The sequence below is a fragment of the Eschrichtius robustus genome, chromosome 4, assembly GCF_028021215.1.
Source record: "Eschrichtius robustus isolate mEscRob2 chromosome 4, mEscRob2.pri, whole genome shotgun sequence".
Classification (NCBI taxonomy): Eukaryota; Metazoa; Chordata; class Mammalia; order Artiodactyla; family Eschrichtiidae; genus Eschrichtius; species Eschrichtius robustus.
In genome coordinates, this window is record NC_090827.1 from 128,378,142 (window position 1) to 128,399,058 (window position 20,917).

The window sequence follows — 20,917 nt, forward strand, 5'->3', positions numbered from 1 at the left end:
TGCTGTTGTCACTGGGATGGTGGGCTCTTCCCTTGTGTCCAGGATCCCCTGAGTCACAGACTCTGCAGCTGTAGCAGGAGGAAGATGGTCAGAGGGAGCCACATTACATAGCTGCCTCTTCTGTGTCTCGTGTTATAAGGTTCACAGGATCTGCCACTGCAAGTGTCAGGGCAGGGGCTGGGTTCATGGTCATCTCAGCATTGGAGGGACTGGGTCCCAGTCCCCACTGCCTCTGCTGCCCAGTTACCTATGGCCATGGGTGCTGCTGTGAAGGGGACGCTGGTCATGTGTGCCACCTTCCTTACTGGTACTGGGTTCTCTGTGCCATGGTCAGAGCGCTGGGATTACAGACACTGACTCTGCTGTTCCCTCAGTTCCACCTCCTCTATGTGTTTCAGTCCACCCACCTTTAAATGTATAGATTTGTGGAATTCTCTGGCATCCTGTTGTTTTGGGTATAGGCACCTTTTAGAGTTTTGGATGTTTTACTGGTTATAGATTGAAGGGATATGGAAAGGTACTGTATTACTCTGCCATGTTGCTGACGTCGCTGGATAGAGTATTCTTGGTTATAAGTTTTTTCCTTTCATCGCTTTAAATATATGGTGCCATTCTCTTCTGACCTGAAAAGTTTCTGCTGAAAAGTCAGCTGACAGTCTTGTGGGAGTTCCCTTTTCCCTTGTTGCTTTCATGATTGTCTCTGTATCTTTAATTTTTGCTAATTACAATGTGTCTTGGTATAGACCTATTAATGTTGATGTTGTTGTGACTCTCTGTACTTCCTGGTCCTGAATATCCATTTTTTTCCCCCAGGTTAAGGAAGTTTTCAGCTATTATTGCTTCAAATAATTTCTCTGCTCCTTTCTCTCTCCTCCTTCTGTGACCTCTATAATCTGAATGCTTGATGTTGTCCTGGAAGTCTCTTAAACTGTCCTCATTTTTTAAATTCTTTTTTTTTTGTTCTTCAGCTTGCGTGATTTCCACTACTCTGTCTTCCAGTTCACTGATCTATTTCTTTGTATCTTCTAATCTGCTGTTGATTCCTTCTAGTGTAATTTTTATTTCAGTTATTGTTTTCTTCAGCTCTGTTTGGTTCTTCTTTATATTTTCCAACTCTTTGTTAAACTTTTCACTGTGTTCACCCATTCTTCTCCAGTGTTCTTCTCCCACGTTTGTTGAGCATCTTTATGATTATTACCTTGACCTCCTTATTAGGTAGATTGCTTATCTCCACTTCACTTAGTTCTTCTTCTAGAGTTTTATATTGTTCCTTCATTTGGAACATATTCCTCTTTTGCCTTATTTTGCCTGAGTCTCTGTTTTTATTTCTATTAGGTAGGTTGGTTACATTTCTCGATCTTGGAGATGTGGTCTTATGTAGGAGATGTCCTGTGAGGCCCAGCAGCACACTCCCCTCTGGTCATCAGAGCAATATGATCTAGGGGTGCCCCTATGTGGGATGCTGCTGGCCTGCTGGTATGTGGGACTGGGTCCTGGCACCACTGGCTATGGGACCATGGGGTCCTGGGTCTGGTCCTGGTGCACTGGTGGACATGGCCATGTCCTGGGCAGCTGGCTGTGGCATCTGGGAGGTCCCGGTACTGGCCTGCTAGCGGGTGGGGCCAAGTCCTGGGGCAGCTGGCTCTAGGGCCTGGGGCTGGTGCCAGTCTACTGGTGCATGGAGTGATCCCAGCACAGCAGGCTGCAAGGCCAGGGGAGTCTGGGCCAGTCCCTGCCCACTGGTAGGCAGTGTCAGGTCACGAGGCTGCTTGCTGGGGAACCTGTGGGAGCCCAAGTGTAGAGTCAGCCTCCTGGTGGGTGGGACTGGGTTCCCACATAGCTGGCTGCTGAGCCTAGGGTGTCTAGGGACTTGTGCCTACCGGCTGGTGGGCAAATAAACTCCTTGTTAATAGGCTAGAGGGAGAACTGCAAAGTGGTGCTTGCAAGCGCCAGTGTCCTCGTGGTAGAAAGAGCTCCCCAGAATGGCTGCTGCCAGCGTCTGTGTCCCCATGGGGACTCCCAGTTGCCTCTTGCTTCTCTGGAGGTTCTCCAAGATCAACGAGCATGTTTGATGCATGTTCCTTTAATATTATTCCCTCTGCACCTGGTCTCAGGGTGTGTGAGATTTTGTGTGTGCCTTTTAAGAGCAGAATCTCTGTTTCCTACAGCCCTCAGGCTCTCCTGTATGCAAGCCCTGCTGGACTTCAAAGCCATATGTTCTAGGAGCTCATCTTCCTGGTCCAGTACCCCAGTTGGGAAAGCCTGATGTGGCACTTGGACCCCTTACCCCCTGGGGAGAACCTCTGCAATTATGATTATCCTCCCATTTATGGGTCGCCTTTCCCAGAAGTTTGGATCTTGACTATAATACATCTCTGTATCTCCTACCCATCCCATTGTGGTTCCTTTTTATATCTATAGTTGTGGAAAATGTTTTCTGTTAGTATTCACATTTTTTCATTGATATTTGCTCTGTAAATAATTGGAATTTTGGTGTGACAGTGAGAGGAGGTGAGCTCAGGGTCTTCCAACTAAACTATCTTGGACACACCCCCTTAATTCCTAAGAAGTCTAAAACCAAGGTGTTGTTCAGGGCTGCATGTCTCCTGGAGGCTCTGGGGACATAGTCCTTCTGGGCTTTTTTTCAGAGTCTTGAGGCTGCCCGCATTCCTTGGTTCATGACCCTTTCTTCACATCACTTCAACCTTGCTTCAAGAATCCTATCTCCTACTGTCTTTTGTAACTTTATGTAAGAGGGAATATCAATGGGGAAATAAAATAACATTAGATTTAAACAACAAGTAATATCATCTGTAAAGTGTATTCTCAATTGAAACACTACCTAAATTTTGGCAAATAGTAGAGTTTTTAAAATCATAAAAACTTTGCAGATATCAAGTGATAAACTTTAATAACAACACTATTAAATTATTAGTAGAAATAAAGCAATGTTTCAAAAAAAAAGCTTACTAAAGGTCCTACTCTTTGATGGCTTTATCATCATTCTTTCAAATAATGTTCTTTCTTGCTCTTTTCCAAGTTCAGCAGAACATGATAATATATAATAGCTGGAATGTCTATTTTCAGTTTGCATTTTTTTTTAGATTACTGAGCACATTCACTTTTCTAACATAGAACCAAAAGATTATAGCATCAAAATGCCATTTGAAATATGCTGAATGACTTGCTGACATTAAGGACTTTATGATAATATTTTAATTAGTTTGTTTGCCAGCTAGAGATTTTTAGGTAAATGAATCCTATCAGTTTCAGTTTTGTAAAGCTCTTCTCATAAAAGCATGTTAGATTTACTTGAAATTAATGACCAAGTTATTAAGGAGGATTCAATGAAAATTGCACACACTCTTCCCTAAACAATTTTTCCTTAGAAGTTACAAATTAAAATAAAGGCTAAAGGATAGTAGTGTCTGAATATCTCTAATAGTTTATAGATCTTTTGTAATATTTTCAAATATGAAGTAAATGAGTGTTCCATGAAATATATTATTGTATATATACTACACAGTATAATATTATGTAATATTTGGTATTTTAATATATTATAGTCAAATGAATAGAAACATGATCAGCATAGTGACTTTAAAATTTTACGACTGTTTACCATTTTAATAAAGAAAATTTTATGTGTATTGGATTCAACTATTTAATCAAAGAGAAAGAAGAAAATAATTTTGCTCTTTATGGCCATACCAAGATCTTCAGTCACTCAGTTTTTTCTCCCTCACCCAGTCTTGTGTTTGCATTGGATTCCTTCCACAGTCAGATACTCAATGCTTTATTTTTCACTAGCCTAGATTTCCAAGCCCTTTGATGTCCCCGTATGTCCATGCCAATCTTCAGCTCTGCATCCTTCCCAAGAGGATGGCGTTCAGTAATAACTGGAGAGGCAAACAGAGGTCCCATCTCTGTGCAGCTGAGGCCACTTGGCTCCATCTCTAGTTTCTGCCTCATTTCAGGCTCTCGAGGCAGGCGGCACTGAAGGAGTTTTAATTCCCTACATATAAGGCTTAGTAATGTGTCATTCTTGCTTTGTGACCCAGTTGGACCTTATGCCCTGGGTCTAGTCATTAAGTTTCGATCTTGTCCCATTTTTCTCAAATTGTTTTGGTACCCTGTTAGAAACCTCTGCTCTGTTCTTTATGTCTTTCCCAGCTTTGTGTCCTATGCCATAGTCTAGTCTTGACTGGCGTCCTGCTCTCTGCTGAAAGAATTGTATATTTTCCCCACTTGTACATCCTCTAACTTCTATTTCAGTATCAGTGCCAGATTTTTAACTAACCTTGTATTTTTTTTTTGATTTCTAAAGAATTTGTCCAATAGGATTTCTCTCATTTTATTTAAATAATTCAGCTGTTATCTCCTAAAGTAATAATTTTATTATTGCATTTACATAAGATAAGACAACCATTTTGTTATCAAATTTATAGTACCTTTATAGATTAAAAACCTATTTTTCCATTTTGTTCTGGACGAAGGTTAGCCTCTTTTGTATGACAACTCTATATCTGGTTACCTTGCTGGGCGCTCACCGCCATACCTCACCTTCCCAGATCACAACCATTGTTTCAGGGCTCCTCCCTCCCCAGGTGTCAGAGTTACCACATTTTCCCATAAAGTGAAATGTCTATAACCAATCACAGTTTCCCTTTAGGAAACACATTGTCTTAAAACATGCTTTCATGAGTTGATTATTTCCCTCATGTACTGTTTGCATTCACACATACACAAGCATGCACACACATGGATGTATATATGTGTTTATGTGTGTATTATGTTCTAAAGGCTCTAATTTAATTTGTCAAACATGCACTCCACATCCCCACCCCATGCAGCCAGTCTCTGGAGAAATGTATTTTCTTACATATGTAGTTCTTTAATATGAAGTATTGATTCAAATGCCATCGCTTTTGGAGAAGCCCCATTGAAAATCAAAGCAAAATTACTTGTATCTATATTTAACTCCAAATTGTATTAAAATATGCAAACATTTAGAAAATCTTTTTTGTGTTCATGTAAATGTAAATTGTCAATACTGTGAGATTGTTAACCAAGACATGAATTTCAATTTCCCCTATTCTTAGGAAATGGGGCCGTCTAACCAAAGGGATTGTTTTAGATTTGTTTTCATTTTATTATTGTTCAGTGAATCTGCTAAACTTTCTATCATTGTAGGGATTTTCAAATTACATTTTTTTGCAGACTGTCCTGTATACAAAATACTGAAATATTCAATAGGTGTTAAATTCATCAGTAAAAATTTAAAACGTTTTTCTTGTTCAAAAGTATGAAATGAAAAAAATTGTTAAAGTACTAATCTTATTACTAACATGAATTCAAGCCACCACCCCCCAAAGTTAGTAAGGATAGTGACAAAAATTACTTATTTAATAATGAGACTTAATGTGTTGCTTGTAAAAGATGAACATTGATCCTTTTTTCTTTTGTGGAATATTAATTAACATTAACAGAAAACAGCATCTTACTTTACTTCATAAAATTGTACTGGTCATGTATCCTCTATTTAGAAACTATTGATATTTGATGCATAATCTATAAAAATTTTATGCAATGTTTAATTTTGTATATTAGTTTAAACTTATAAATGCATAAAAACTAATTATAATTTATGTGATAAAATGAAAAATCTCAGCTACTGGGTTAAAGGTATTCTCCACATACTCATTATACAAATATTAAAATTCCTCTGTGAGTTATCGAGTATCCATCCTGGAGACTGACAGTTTATTTTTACTGACAAAATTGAATAAAGGAACAATAGAACAAGGGATGGCAGTTATGGTATCAGTTTATTCAAAAATGTTTACTTATTGCTCGCTATTGACTAAGAACTGGGGTTGTAGGAACAAACAAAACAAATGCACACTGTCAGCTTACTGTTTAGTGGGAAAATCAAATAATTATGCAAATAAATATTTATTCACAGGCTGTACTACATACTTGAAAGATAAATGACAAATGACAAGTTGTAAGGCATTGGGTTAATTTAGAATGGGGTTGGTTTCAGAGATGTAGGAAGATTTAAAAACACTTATCACCACAGCTACTTCCATAAAAATCTTTCAGGATTAACTCTTTAAATACACTTATATTTTATGCTATCATAATATTATATAACATTATATTTGTATTTTGTATATAATAATATATATTTTCCTATTAAAATAAGCATTTGTTCTCAAATTGGAGTCAAAAAAAAAATATATATATATATACATATATATGCCTCATAAAACCTGGTAATCAGTATTGTAGAATGGTCAACATTAATTTAGTTCAGGTTTTTCTAATGAGGTGGTATTTCAGGTAATTCTATTTGGTACTGTGTGCAAATTTTGGACTGATTTTTGCAATTATTAACCAAAACTCATGTAAAAGTGGCTTCCTCTTAACATCGTATTTTGACATGCTGGGTCCCCATGTTACCAGTGGAGGGTTTGGGATCAGAGCAAGGAGGTAGCAAACCTAGGGAATGGCCAGGGAAGTAGGGAAAGACATGCATCTTATAAAGAGAGTGGATCAGTAATGTTGAAATACTCTCCTCGTTAGTGGAGTGCTAACACTTTTATAGGATATTAGTGGAAAGAAGCAATGGAGCAAGGATGGAAATGACAACAAGAGGCAATATTTATTGATATTTAACATGTGTCAAGAATTGTGTTTAATGCTTTATATTCTTTTTTTTTTTAGTCATCTCTATAAGGTAAATACTTTCATTTTTAGTACTTCAAGGAGAAAAACGCTAAGATTTAGAAAGTTTGAGTAACTTTCCAAAGGTGATTTAGGTAATTAGTGGATGCGGAGGCTGTAACCATTTTAGAGGAATCCTGCACTCATCTTTTTCTGAAACTTATTGTGTGTTTGTGCAGTTCTGAACTCAGTTTATTTTTTGTGTTTTTTTAACAAATCTTAGGCTAACCTAATTCTAACAGATTTTCTCCTAGGCTCTTACCTTCCACAGTGTTGGCTATACATGAGAATAAAGGTACTGCTAGGTTTAAAAAACAAACAAACCAAAAACCAAACAAAAACAACAACAAAAAAAACCTCCTTTTTATGTTGAGCTTTTTCTATTTTAGAAATTTTTAAGTAAGTCCAAAACACTTTAACTAGAATCATCTTAGGAAAAGGCAGTGTATTGAATTAAATATATTGCCAATAATTCTAATCAAAGGTGGCAATTTTTGCATGTTATTTTTCTTAAGGTAAGTTTTGACCATTCATGGTCTCATAATTGCAAGAAATATGTATCCCAATATAGTTCCCTTTGGGAATTATGTTAGCCAAATAAAATCATGAGAACTATAATAATGTAGAGAGATTAGTAATGATGTAAAATTACTTAGAATTAATTTACCTGGAAAAATAGCATTAATAAAACTGTAAGGGTTGGTGCACACTATCTAGTTTGTCTGTAATTTCTTTTTTCCAGAGATGTTCTATAGTGCTGTCATATTTTCTTAAAGGTCTCTTTATAAGTAAACTCTAATTTATAGAAAATAATGTGTACCATTATGTCTCAACTATGATGTTATATGAAACATTTGTCACTGGGAATTTATTTGATAGTTTCTTTTTCCTACATTTATTGTGATTTAGATCTTTTAAAAATGCTACCTTACTTTTCTTCCAAATGCATTTGTGATCCCTACATAGGTATGATAGTACATCTCACAACAAGATTGCTTACAGGTTTGTTCAATACCATCATTTTCATATCAATGAAAGCTGAAATTTCTTGAAATTAGCTATTTATCCCTAAAATATGAACATTTTATCGTTAAGTCTTATAAATACCTACATATTCCTTATAGAGACATGGTTTAGTATATAGGAAATTTTTAAATTAATTGTTTGTGAATACCTAACAACAGAGGATGAAGAAATGAGAACAAGGACACGAAGAACTTCCTCCTTCTCGCTGGTGAAGGTAAACTCATGGTAAACTCATGTCCATATTTGTAGCAGAGATGGCCACATATCCTTTCTCTTATGCTGTTCTTACAGAGTGACTGACACTCTTCCATCCAGGAGGTGGGATCTGTATTCCCTCCTGTAGAATCTGTGTTGGGATGGGGTCTGCTTGACTGCATAGGATATGGTGGAAGCAAATTCTATGTAATTTTAATGCTAGGTCTTAAAAATGTTACAGGTTCTGTCTGGCTATCTCTCTGTCAGGCTACATGACTGTAGAACCCAGTTGCTGTGATGTGGGGAAGCCTGGACCAGCCCATCTGGAGAGACTGTGTGGACAGGCACAGTGGAAAGGAAATGAGTCCCTTAGATGACAGCCAGTGTCAATCACCAGATTTGTGAGTCAGTTACTCTTCAAAAGATTCCAGGCCCCAGTCTCTGGGATTTCACCAACATTGTGGAACAGAGACAAGCTATCACTGCTGTGCCCTGTCTGAAATCCTGACCACAGAATCAATGGCTGTTTTGTGCCAGTAAGTTTTATAGTAATATACTATAGAGCATTGGATAATTGGAATAATATTTAATATCTTTAAAGAAGTGGGTATATCTTGGAATAAGATACATAAGAGATCAGAGATTGTTTTTTTTTTTTTTTGCTGTTCATGAGACTTGGCCATAAAATTAATTTATGTCTATGTATTAGGCTTTGTCTCACTAAATAAACCATTTAATTCAATTTTATTAAGTTAACAATTGTTCTAAATTGGTCTTAGTAGTAGAGTTACCAATGGGAAGTCAGATCCAACATCTTGGGGTTAGAACCACCAAGAGTTTGCCCATCCCTGATCACATGAGCTGGTAAGTGGGACCACAGTTAAAGGTCTTAGCCCTTGTCATAGGTTATAGCTGTTTGGTTGGCACATCCTTCCTATTTCAGTGTTTTACTGAGATCACCAATCCTCTCTGATTTGATTAGTAGGAATGAGTGGCAGTAAAGTCAAAGTCCAGGAGTCCAAAATCATGACTTTCCTGGGAGAGAATGGCTACTCTGTGAAAGAAAATTCCCTGTAGCCAGAAAGAGGGAAGAAAGAAATGGGGAGTTGATTCTGCTTTCTTCTTTCAGTGGGTAGACTTATTTTGTTCTTAATGTACCTTGAGTGGGAAAGTTAAAATATGCACAAACTAGTTCAAAATCTGTATTTCACAACGAGCATAGTGGAAAAAACATGAATTTTTGAAGCCACAGAGAAACAATCTTTCTTTTCATGTTAATAGCTTTGTGACTAAGGGCCATTTATTTCCCATATCTGAAAATGCATATTTATTTAATGTGGTTAGTAAACCCATCATACAGATGTAGATGTTGCTGAATAATAAATGAGATTGTAAATGTAAAATGTCTAGTACAGTACAAAACTGAAATATATATATATGTATAAATATATATATATATATATAAAAGATTGAATGAAATAGAAATAGCTGCAAATGGTAACCAAGGTGCACACATTCTCTTTGCATCTTCCCCTTCCTCTGGGATATTTCAACTAGTCCCTTATCTTCAAGTATCATCTGTGTGGTAAATTTATACCTGCATCCCAGAATTACCAGACAAAAAAGAGAGTATGCTGGAAACAAGGATGATATAGCTTAGCTGAACAGGAAAAGGGGTCAAGAGAAAGAGAAACTTGGACATAAAAATGATAGAGGACTCCGCTGTCTTGCGAATGGAGCTTTGGAAAGCCAAAATTCTGGACATGAAAAAGAGGGTGTTGTAAGTTAACGGAGCAGGAGTTTTAAAGCGCACAGGTTTGTGTTAGAAAAGAGAAGCATTATGTTAGGGTAGGAAGAGGAAACAGAGCACCATAAATAGGAGAATGCAAGGGGGAAAGTTCTCCTCGAGGGGAAACGGCGCTGAAGTAAAACAGATGTGAAGCCCGATGAATTTAGCACTGTGATCACCTGGAGACTGGTGAGCATTCGTGACTCGCAGTGCTCAGCCAAGGACTGTGGGCTTTGGATGATTCTGTAGTGTAGGTTAGTGTTCCTTTTCACTCTGTTCGTAGTGGTGGGTGCTCACAGCAGCAGGCAGCAGCCGGAGTCTGGCCGTAGAGCTTTGTGGCTTGGCACACAGAGTTCAGGTGCTATTATGCAGAAGCTGTGTTGTGTGCCACATGTGGACGAGTGGCAGAGTACAGTGGTCTTACTTGAGAATCATAACAATTTAGCACAGTATTTAGCTTGAATGTGTAGTTTGTTTTGCAGACAGAATAAACACAATTGTCCTTTACGGTTTGATTTCTGGGTAGAACTGAAGCACAGTCATGGAAGATGGCAGAATTTGACATCACACTCAGTAACATGAGTTGCTTCATCTTCCTATTATAGAGTTAACGCGGAAAAGGGAGCTAATGACAGCTGCAGTTTGAAAACTGGGTGGATTACGTCGCTGGTCATACCTAGTAACAGTTGGTGGTGAGGTGGGAGAAAAAGAGGTGGGGAAGGACACGAGGATGACATTGAAGTGGAGCTTTAGATCTTACAGGAGAGCGTGAGTCAAGAACTTTAAAAATATTGTCACTTTTTAAAAAAATCTTAGGCTGGTATGGAGCAGAAATATGGATAACATCAACAAATATTTGAGCTTCCAGTTTATTCTTAGGATTTTACAACCCATCTTATAGTTTCTGTTTATGTTTTTTTTTCCCTTTCTGTAATCCTTCTTTTTCCATTAATCTGTGTCTACAATAGAAGATAAAACGTTTTCCTTTTGCAGTGAATGTTAGTTTTCTTTTTATTAAAAGCTTTCTTGAAATTCTCCCATTCTAATTATGTACCCAATTTGCATTTTAATCTGTTTCCTTTAAATTATTCATAGCTAACATTTTAGGTTTTAAATTATTCTCAAAAAATTCCTACATTGTGTGTGTGTGTGTGTGTGTGTTTTATACAGCAGTAATTTCTCAACTCTGGCTATATATTGGGGGGGAATATCTGTGAGCGGTATTTAACCCCATCCTCAGATATATGATTTATTTAGGAGATCTAATTTCTGACAGTTTTTAAAGCTCCACTGAGTGGCTTTAATATCATTTTAATGTACAGACAGTGATGAGAATCATAGAATTAGACTATTTTCATTTCTGAGAGTTTTTACAGGCCCCTTAATTGATTTTAATATGGCTTTAATGTACAGATAGGGATAAAAACCATTCAATTAGAATATTTAAATTAGAATACTTGATTAAAAATTAGACATTATCATGATTTACTGCTCCCTCTTTTGCTACAATTTTTATACAAATGAAAATTCCTACACTGGGATTTGGTCAGCACTGCTGCAAGTTTCACTGCAGGAGGTGCCATGAGGATGCCAACATCTGGTCATGCTTGTCTACAACTCAGCATTTCATACATAAACCACTTAGCAACAACATGTCAGTATGGCCTCTGGCATTTTGAAAATTCTTTTCTGCATTAGTCAATTCATCCGTGTATTTTGAGGGATGAGTCATAAGCAGCTTCTTCACGATCTCTTTCATCAGGTTCTTTTCTCAAAAAGAATTCCTGGGAGTGAAATGAATCTCATGCACTTGGGCACCTGGTAGGGCTGATGAAAATCCTGGTTGTTTTGTTTATATGTAGTTATTGAAATGGTCTTTGTATATAAGCAGTCACAGGTGGCCACATTTATTCTGTTTAAACATCTGGAGAGGTTGCTAGGAAAATCTCAGTTATAATGATTTATTTCTGGATTTATTTTATATACCATCTGCTGATTGATAACATTAATAGAATTTTTCCTTATAATGTTGTTTCAGAAAAATTAAATCTGTTTACTCTTCCCAGCAAAGGCAATCCTGAAAAATCGAATGTTGTTGCTTTTGATTGTTTGTTTACAAAAGTTACAATACATGTTCATTCATTCAAGGTTATAATTCCTGGTTGTTTTGTTACTGCTTCATTTCTCCCTTTAATGATTCCTTGCTTAAATTACTTATTCATTCAATACTCACTCTACAGACAGAGCCATGCAAGGTGCTATGAAGCATTTCTCTGATAGCTCAAAGACATCAGATCTGTTCTGCCAGTACAACGTTTGCAGATTCCACCCCAACCCTCCCAGACTGACAAACTGCCAGGTGCAGGTTCATTTACTATAGAAAGATGGCGTTTGTGTTCATGACAGGCTGGTATGCCTTGAGTTGATGTCTAGACACTAAAGTTGTGGTTAGTTATTGAGATATAGTTGATACCCAAGGGAAGTTGTGTGGAGGAAACTGTACAAACTTTGTAGTCAGATAAATATGGGAGAATTCTGTTGCTGGCTTTAATATGCTGAATGGCAGTAGATGTGGCATTAATTCTACCTAAACCTACAGGCAGAGTTGTTTTGAGGATTAGGTCTAGTAGTTTATTGAAATTTCCCAGTACAATGCTCAAAAATATCAAATGGTGTTAGTAATATCTCTTGATGTGATTATTGGCATTAAATATTAAAGGATAATCTAGGTACTTTTTTCCTTTGGATGTTTCTGTCCACAGTAAATATCCAGTCCTCTGTCTTGGTGAACTGAACTGGACATTTGTTTTGTTTCTTCCTTCACCGTAGACAGAGTAGTGTAAGCTTGCACTCCAATCCCTGTTCTCCTTTCTCCAGGTTCAACATTGATCGCACCTCCTTGATTTTCAGATTTTCACTCTAGATTTGGGAGAGAGAAGGAAAAGAGTCACCTCATGTCTACTACTATTATTGAACTTTTTTTTTCTTCATTTCAACTACATTTAGATCTTCCATCCAAATCGTGTTCCTCTGTGGTTCCAAATCTATCCTTCAATTTGCTCTTAACTCACTAAATATGAAGATGACTTAGGTCATATTTCCCCTTTCTGAGTAAAGAGGTGACACAGAGTTACTCACTCCGTAGTTTGTAGGACTTCTGCAGACCACAAACAGTGGAAAAAGCACGGGAACCACAAAGGAGATTGGTCCTGAAAAGCATCCATAAAATAAGTAAGTGAATTAAGTGTAAGAAAGACCAGTTCTCAGTTTAAGGTTTTGGCCTGATCTCTGCTCACAGGGGTGAGATATATTGTTTGGCAGCAATGTAATTGAAATCCTCTTTTTGGGGAAATAAAACTGTTTGGGGAGAAAAAAATAGAATAGTTTATCTGAGCTTGACTCATAATCTACTCAATACTGGACTAGTTTTACAAGTTTCTGTGGTGACTCCTCTATAGTCAAGATTTGGAGGCTGTCGGATCCTTACTGACACCTTATCTCAAAGTATTCTACCTTCAGTGTAGTAGTCTTGAAGAAATTTCCCCAGTATAAAGGCTTACTTTTAATGTGAAAAGCCTCTGCAATAAACAGAGACTATATGGAAAGAGAAGCTAGGAGGTGCTTTCTTTAGGTTTGAGTTTTAACTATTGCTTAAATAACCAAGAATTCAGGAACAATGCTAGACATGTAAAGATAAAATTTTAAATGTATGGGCCCTGTTCTCATGAGCTTAACAAATTAATAGACATTAAACACAAAAATAAACATAAAATGTAAATATAATTTTTAAAGTCATAGTAAACTGGTATTAAATAAAAGGAAAGGTGTTATTAAATAATCACAAATGGCTAAAGCTAAGCTAGGAAGCTGTTTATGGAATGCTTTCCTTAGGAAATGACATTTATGACAATTTCTGAAAGATCTGGTAATTTAGTAGTTGTGAGAGTACAGGGACTTGTTTAAGCTAATCTGGATCTTGGCGATGGGCTTTTTTTTTTTTTTTTACTGTGAAAAATCGCGTTTTAGAAGAATAATACTGTTTTCCAGATTTGTTGAGATATAACTTGAATTAGGAAATTCATCAGTTTAAAGGGTACCTTTTGATGAATTTTGGTCATTATATAGTCATGTGAGCGCTGCCATAATAAAATATAGAACAATATCATCACCTTTAAAAGACTCCTCATGCCTATTTTCAGTTGTTCCCTTCTTTTAACAAATGGATCCAGAACCATAATCTTTCTGTTACTACAGAAATTTTGTTTCCTAGCCTTTCATATAAAGGTAATTAAAAATAACATGGCCTTTCATTTCTTCTTTAACTTAGCCTAAGGTTTTGAGATTCTTACATGTTATTATGTTTGTTATTTGATTCATTTTATTAATTAGTATTGCATAGTAGGATAAAATCATATCCATTGTCAGTGGTGTTCTCCAGCAAGTGGTCATTTTCATTATTATCTAGGAATATATCGATCCAACAAAATAATCCAAGCAGCTGAATGAGATTAAATTTCTTAGGCTCCTGTTTGGAAAGATTGCTATTCAGAAAGCATGCCAATCAGGCAGACCCATTAAGGGAAAGAAGAAAACATGCCAAGGAATGATCAGTGAAGAGTCCGGAATATTCCAATGAGGATTATATAATGCTTCACCACTGTCATCCTGATAATGACCCAGGAAGTGGCAAGAGGAGACAATGTTTTTCTGGAGACAACTACATTCAGTGACTAAACTGTCTTTCTGAGGAGTGTGTACCAGGAGGAGGGGAGGGAGGTATGTCAGGAATATTTTGAGTTAATTTTTGAGCAAGCTGTTCCAATGCTCAACAATATCAGATGACTGGATTATAGATAGCCTGGAAAGTACATGGAATCCATTGATCATGGGTCCATTTTTGAGTGGTTTCTGCAATAAAAAAAAATGCACCATTGTCAGACTACAAATGGTCTGAAAAGCCAAAAACGTAACACAGATTAGCTTTAAGGACCACAGTAGTGGGACCACAGTCAGTTTTCTGTGCTAGAGCAACAATAGCATAACCCAAAATGTATCGACAGCAGTGAGGCACCACCAGTGGGGGTCAAAGGTCTGAGGTAGTCAGATTGCTGGTAGTGGTAGCAGGCAGGGAGAGGGCAAGGGGGCCATGCGGTATAGTCTCCTTCACCTAAAGACAAGTAAGTCAGGTTTTGACAGGAACAACAGTCTGGAGTGCAGTGGTAGCCTCTGCAACAGAGATAGAATCTTTACTTTGTACATAGAATTTTGACTGGTAGATGGCGTTGTTATATCAGATATGATGATGGCTCTAGGGAGCGACGGTGGTGATCTAGTTCTCTCATCAGAGAATTGCCTTTATTCTGAGCATCTATATCAGTGACCCAAACAGTTTGATCAGCAGCAATGATTTGTTTCCATAGTCCAGAGCCTTTAATCTGCCAGTCTGTAGTTTTCAAAGTGGCTGTCCCAATAGCTAGGTCATCGGCAACAGTCCAAGGGTCAGTAAAAATGTAACGAGGTTTATCAAGGGGAGTATTGGTCAAAACCAATTGAGAATGGCCTTGATTTCTGCCCACTTACTGTAGCAATCATTGTCTATTTTCAGTTCTGGTTTGCTGCCACTCAAGTTGACCAGCCATAGCAGCCCAGTGGACACCACTGTTTTCCAGGTTAGCTGAACCATGAGTAAACCAGACCCAGCTATTTAGGGAATCCTGTGAGTCAAGGGCCCCAGTGAGCCAGCAGTGTTCCTTCAGATAGCTGAGTGGAAATGAAATTTCTTTCCTAAAGATAGATTTAACATTTTTATCTAAACCCTAGATGCTGTGAGATACCTGTCAGCTCTGTTCTTTTCATGTTTTTTTTCTTTAATAAGGTAAAATTGGTATATAACATTATATGAATTTCAGGTATACAACATTATAAATCAATATTCGTATACACTACAAAGTGATCACCGTTATCAGCTCTCATCTTAAAGGTACTATTTTCATTTGATTAATGAGGGTTTTGGGGCACTTCCAATCTTGTTAGTTGTTGAGTCTGAGTTGACCCACTCCCAAAATGGGAAGGTCAGGAGCGAGAATCACATGGTTTCCATGGGTGAGACATTAAGTTTTAGTTGGGGTTCATTATCAATCTGCTGTTCAAATGGGTTTTCCTGGTATCTGTATCAGAGACGTGATGAGTACAATACCCCAAGGGGCTCTTCTGAGTAAAGCTGCCTCTCTTTCCCAGAGAGGATGTTTGTTTCCAAACATTAAATCATCAATCACAGAGACTTTTAGCTCAAAGGAATATTAAAATTCTGTGGACCCCAAAGTACTAACACTTCTCTACCTGCAGCTCCTTCCAATCTGTAGACTCCCCCACCCCCCAGTATTTATGGGACAGTGATATATAAGCATATAACAAATATATCCCAACTATACATTTAGATGTGAAATCTACAACAGTACATTGAATTGGCCCCAAAGGCCTTACCGGCTAGGTCATGTTAGCCTCCTTTTCCTAATATGAACTTTGCCCAAACCCATCAGTTTATGGTCATTAGGAAAGTAAAAAAAAAAAGACCTCAAGACTAAAACTTTTGAGAATGGACCCTAAGAAACCTTGTAGTTGCTATTGAAGTCCCTTGAAATGCTCTTTCTTAGGGTGTTCCTTCTTGGAATGTTCCCTCTCAAAGCTTAGCTGCCATGCTCTAGAAACCCAAACCACATGAAGAAATTGTATAGAGGTGTTCCTTTTGAAATCTCCAGCTGAACCCCTAGCCGATTTCCAGCATCAACTGCCAGCCATGCCTGTGAGAGTGAAACAATTTGGAAGACTTTGTTATTTGAAACAACTGATATTTTCTTATACTTAAATTCAGGAAATTATATTAGAAAATTACTTTTTAAAATAAAATGACTAATTTTCACATAAAATATATAAATAGGTTAAATATAAGCAAGTCTTAGAGAAAGAATTCTAAGAATTCTAAGAGAAAGAATTCTAAGGGAAAGAATTCTAAGAATTCTAAGTTTTGCAAATTGCTATTTTTAAGAACAGCACTCTTTTTTAACTCTAAGGGAACATTGAAATGTTAAAAGAATCCACCCCATGCACATTATAATATACTAAATATATATACTAAATCTACAGATATACTAAATCTACACTAAATATACTAAATCTACAGATAACTTGGAATTTTAGTTGTTTCTTCTGGTCCTTATCACCATGTTAGTTTTCTTTCTTAACTTGTATGGAAAAAAGGGAGAAATTTGATAATAAAGTCAAAATTGGTAGGGGAAATAGAAAATAAAAAGTAAAGGTAATTATTTTCTAGAATTTTAGAGATAATAGCAATTTTGTCATAGATCTTTCCTATTCTTTGAATATTCATTTCACATGGTTTATAAGACATTTTTTAATACTTAACCATTTTCTCCAATATGAGGTGTAAAAAAAATACTTCTCAAGTTCTCATATTTAATATTTGAGGCTCTATATAGAGGGTTTTTAGGCCAAACATTAAAGGCTGATTAATAATGTATAGTACCTGTGAAATTATTTTTCATTCAAAATAAGCAAATTATTTGTAATCTCTCTGCAAATGTTAATAAGTAAGATCTCAACTTACAGTGTGCTAATGTTTATTTTTTTACAATTAAAAAATCTGTAAGACTTAGTTTACTAGTTTAGTTAAAATTTTCAATTAGGAGTTTAAGTATATAGCTATAATTAACCAGCAGTGCAAAGCATAAATTCGTACAAAGAGCCTGCATTAATATAACAGTTCTATTCAGAACAAGAGGTTATTTCTCTGTCCCTCTTATTTCTTACTGACGAAAAAGAAAAGAAAGGCACTCTAAACTTAAAGGCTTAAAACAATTCATCATTACCTTTCATGATCCTGTTGGTTGACAGTTTCAGCTAGGGTTTCCTTGCCTCAAGTTCTTTATATGATTGCATCAGATAGCATTGAGGCTGTGGTTATTAAATGACCCAACCAGGCTAGAATTCCAAGTTGTTTCATTCTCACAGGCATGGCTGGCAGTTGATGCTGGAAATCGGCTAGGGGTACAGCTGGAGATTTCAAAAGGAACACCTCTATACAATGTCTTCATGTTGTTTGGGTTTCTGCAACACGGAAGCTAAGTTTTTAGGGGAAACATTCCAAGAAGGAACACCCTAAGAAAGAGCATTTCAAGGGACTTCAATAGAAACTACAAGGTTTCTTAGGGTCCATTCTCAAAAGTTCCAGAATATCACTTCTGTACAGTATCATACGTCAAGAAATTGCTAAGGATAGCCAAAGTTCAAAGGGAATTAACCTCCATTTCTTGGGAGGAATAGCAAGGGATGTTCAGACATCTTGATTTCTTACAACTCCTAGTGCTTTTTCCAACCATGTTTTCAGTACTGATTCTGCTAAGTTTATCTTCTGAGAGCTCAACAGGAGCACATGAAAGGAAGACTTTACAATTCTTGGGTTTATGTTATTTATTAGTTCATTTACATGAGAGAAATGTAAGTGTAGTATTTTCATTATATTCACCATGTGAGGTTCTTCTATGCAGGAAAAGTAATATTTGTTCTGTTTTATTCCAGAATTCAGACAGGAACTAACATATAAATTCCAAAGAAGTAGACTTCATTTAGGTAAAGAAATTATAATAATTAGAGCTTTCCAAAGATGGAACAAACTGTCTCAGGAATTGTCTTTTATTGATATTTATACTCGTAGGTATCTAAGTAAAATTTGGGTTACCATCTGTTTATGAGATAATAGAAGTTTGGATTAGATGACTTTATGAATTCATTTCATCCATATTACTCATGACTACAGTAAGGTGATAAATTACAGAAACATCATATATACCATGTGCTTTCATTTAGACTTGTTTTATATAAAGTTAGGCATTTTGAAGCCATTAAAAATGTTTTTCCAATTTTCTTTGATACATTTTGAGACACAGAAATTGTAGTATTCTCTCTGGATAATTTTACATTTAGTTAACAGCAGATAATCTAATTTGAAATTAATGCCAAAAATCAGGTATGTAACAGAAGAGTATCAGTGTTTAAAGTAATTACTTCTTAGAAGTATGTGATTTTGCCTTGGGAATTTTATAAACTCATTTTGCTATTAAAGAAGACTTTTTAGAATGTGAATTTAATAGCTAATGTGATAGAAACTGGGCCCTTAAAAAATCATAACAGATAAATTAATCACTGGTGTAGATTCACTTATGCTCTTTTAAATTAATAGTTGGAAATATGAAGCTGTAACCAAGTTAGTTATTCAGACAGTTCTAATATGTCAATCAAAAATGGTCCAAAGGGATGACATCAGAGAGAACAGCAGAATAAGGCTCTCACAAAACCCTAACTTCCATAAAAAGAATGAGAACACTGGCCAAAAAAAAAAAAAAGGCAAAATCAACCTTTTCAGAACTCTGTAAATTAACCAAAGGCTTGCAACAATCTAGTGAGCATTTATTCAAGGAAAACGAAAAAAATTTAAAGGTATACTAGCAAATACCTGTTTAACACAAAAGAAGGCAATAATAGAAAATATAGGAACCAAAAAAGTAAGAAAAATAGAAAATAAATTGCAAAATGGCAGACAAAACTCTACCATATGAGTAATTATGCTCAATATAAATGGATTAGACATTCCATTCAAAAGGGAGAGATTGATAGAATGGATAAAAAATGTGATCTGTGTGCTGCCTATAAGAGATACTTTAGGTTCAAACACAAATTGGTTGAAGTAAACGGAAAAAGAATGGAAAAAAATGAATTGATTCTATCGTAATGGAATGGAAAGATATACATGCAAACAGTAATCAAAAGAGAGCTGGATTGGATATGCTAATTTCAGGCAAAACAAACTTTAGTACAAAAATTGTAACTAGAAACAAATAGGACATTTTATAATGATGAAAGTGTTAATGTATCAGGAAGACAAAAAAATTAGAAATACATATGCACTTAATAACATATACATAAAGCAAAAATTAACAGAATAGAAAAATAGGCAGTACAATAATAGAAGAATTCAGTGCCTCACTTTCCATATTGATTAGAACAACTAATTAGGAGATGAATGAAGAAATAGAGGTTTTGAACAATACTATAGACCAGTTGGGAGTACAACTATAGAACACTCCACCTATAACACAACTAACTTACAACTATAGAACATTCTACCCATAACAACAAAAGACACATTCATTTCAAGTGCATGTGGAGAATTTCCAGGATAGACCATATGCTAGACTATAAAACAAGCCTCAATATGTTTTAAAGCATTTAAATCACACAAAGTATGTTCTCCAACCATAATAGAATAAAATCAGTAAACAATAACAAATTTGGGAAAGTAAATATAGGAGGAAATAAAAATATCTACTCCTAAATAACCAATGCATCAAAGAATAAATCTCAAGAGAATTTAAATAATACTTAGAGATAAATGAAAATGAAATACAGTATACCAAAACTTATGGGGTACAGCTTTAAACACATTATTTGTAAAAGTCTATATGAAAAAAGAAAAAAATCAAATCAGCAACTCAAGTTTCCATCTTGAGAAACTAGGAAAAGAAGAACAAACTAAAACTAAAGCAAGCAGAAGGAAGTAAATTGTAAAGCTTAGAACAGAAACAAAATAGAGATTAGGAAAGAAAACAATAGAGGAAACCAACGAAACCAACAGTTGATTCCTTGAAAAGATCAACACAATTGACAAACTTTTAGCTAGACTGGCCAAGAGGAAAAATAGAGAAAAATCGAATTACTAAAGTCAAGTTTGAAAGAGAGGACATTATTATAGATTTTACAGAAATATAAAAGTAATTATAAGGCAACATCATAAATAAATTAATGCAAAAATTAGATAACCTTAATGAAATGGACAAAATGCCTATTAAGACACAGACTACCAAAACTGATTCAAAAATAAATTGAAAATATGAATATACCTATAACAACAAAATAGGTTGAATTTGTAATAAAAAAAAAAAAAATTTTTTTGGAAAAAAGTAGCCCAGAACCAGATGACTTCACTGGGATTTTTATAAATGTTTAAAGAAGAATTAACACCAACCTTTCACAAAACTTTCCAAAAAGTAGAATAGGAAGAAACATTTTTCAGTGAATTCTGTGAAGCCAGTATTATATTATGCT

The 20,917-nt window shown here is 35.8% G+C and overlaps 1 long non-coding RNA gene across 2 annotated transcripts; it reads right to left on the reverse strand.

The window, feature by feature from the left end:
* Positions 1-12,344: 12,344 nt before the first annotated feature.
* LOC137764314 (uncharacterized) lies at positions 12,345-17,682 on the reverse strand. 2 transcript variants are annotated; one of them, XR_011073958.1, is made up of 4 exons: positions 17,626-17,682; positions 15,320-16,539; positions 12,878-12,948; positions 12,345-12,658 (listed from the first exon to the last, which is right to left on the reverse strand). It is a non-coding gene; the product is annotated as an uncharacterized lncRNA (long non-coding RNA). The 2 variants fall into 2 exon arrangements; XR_011073957.1 differs by having other exon boundaries at positions 14,907-16,539.
* Between the last annotated feature and the right edge of the window lie 3,235 nt (positions 17,683-20,917).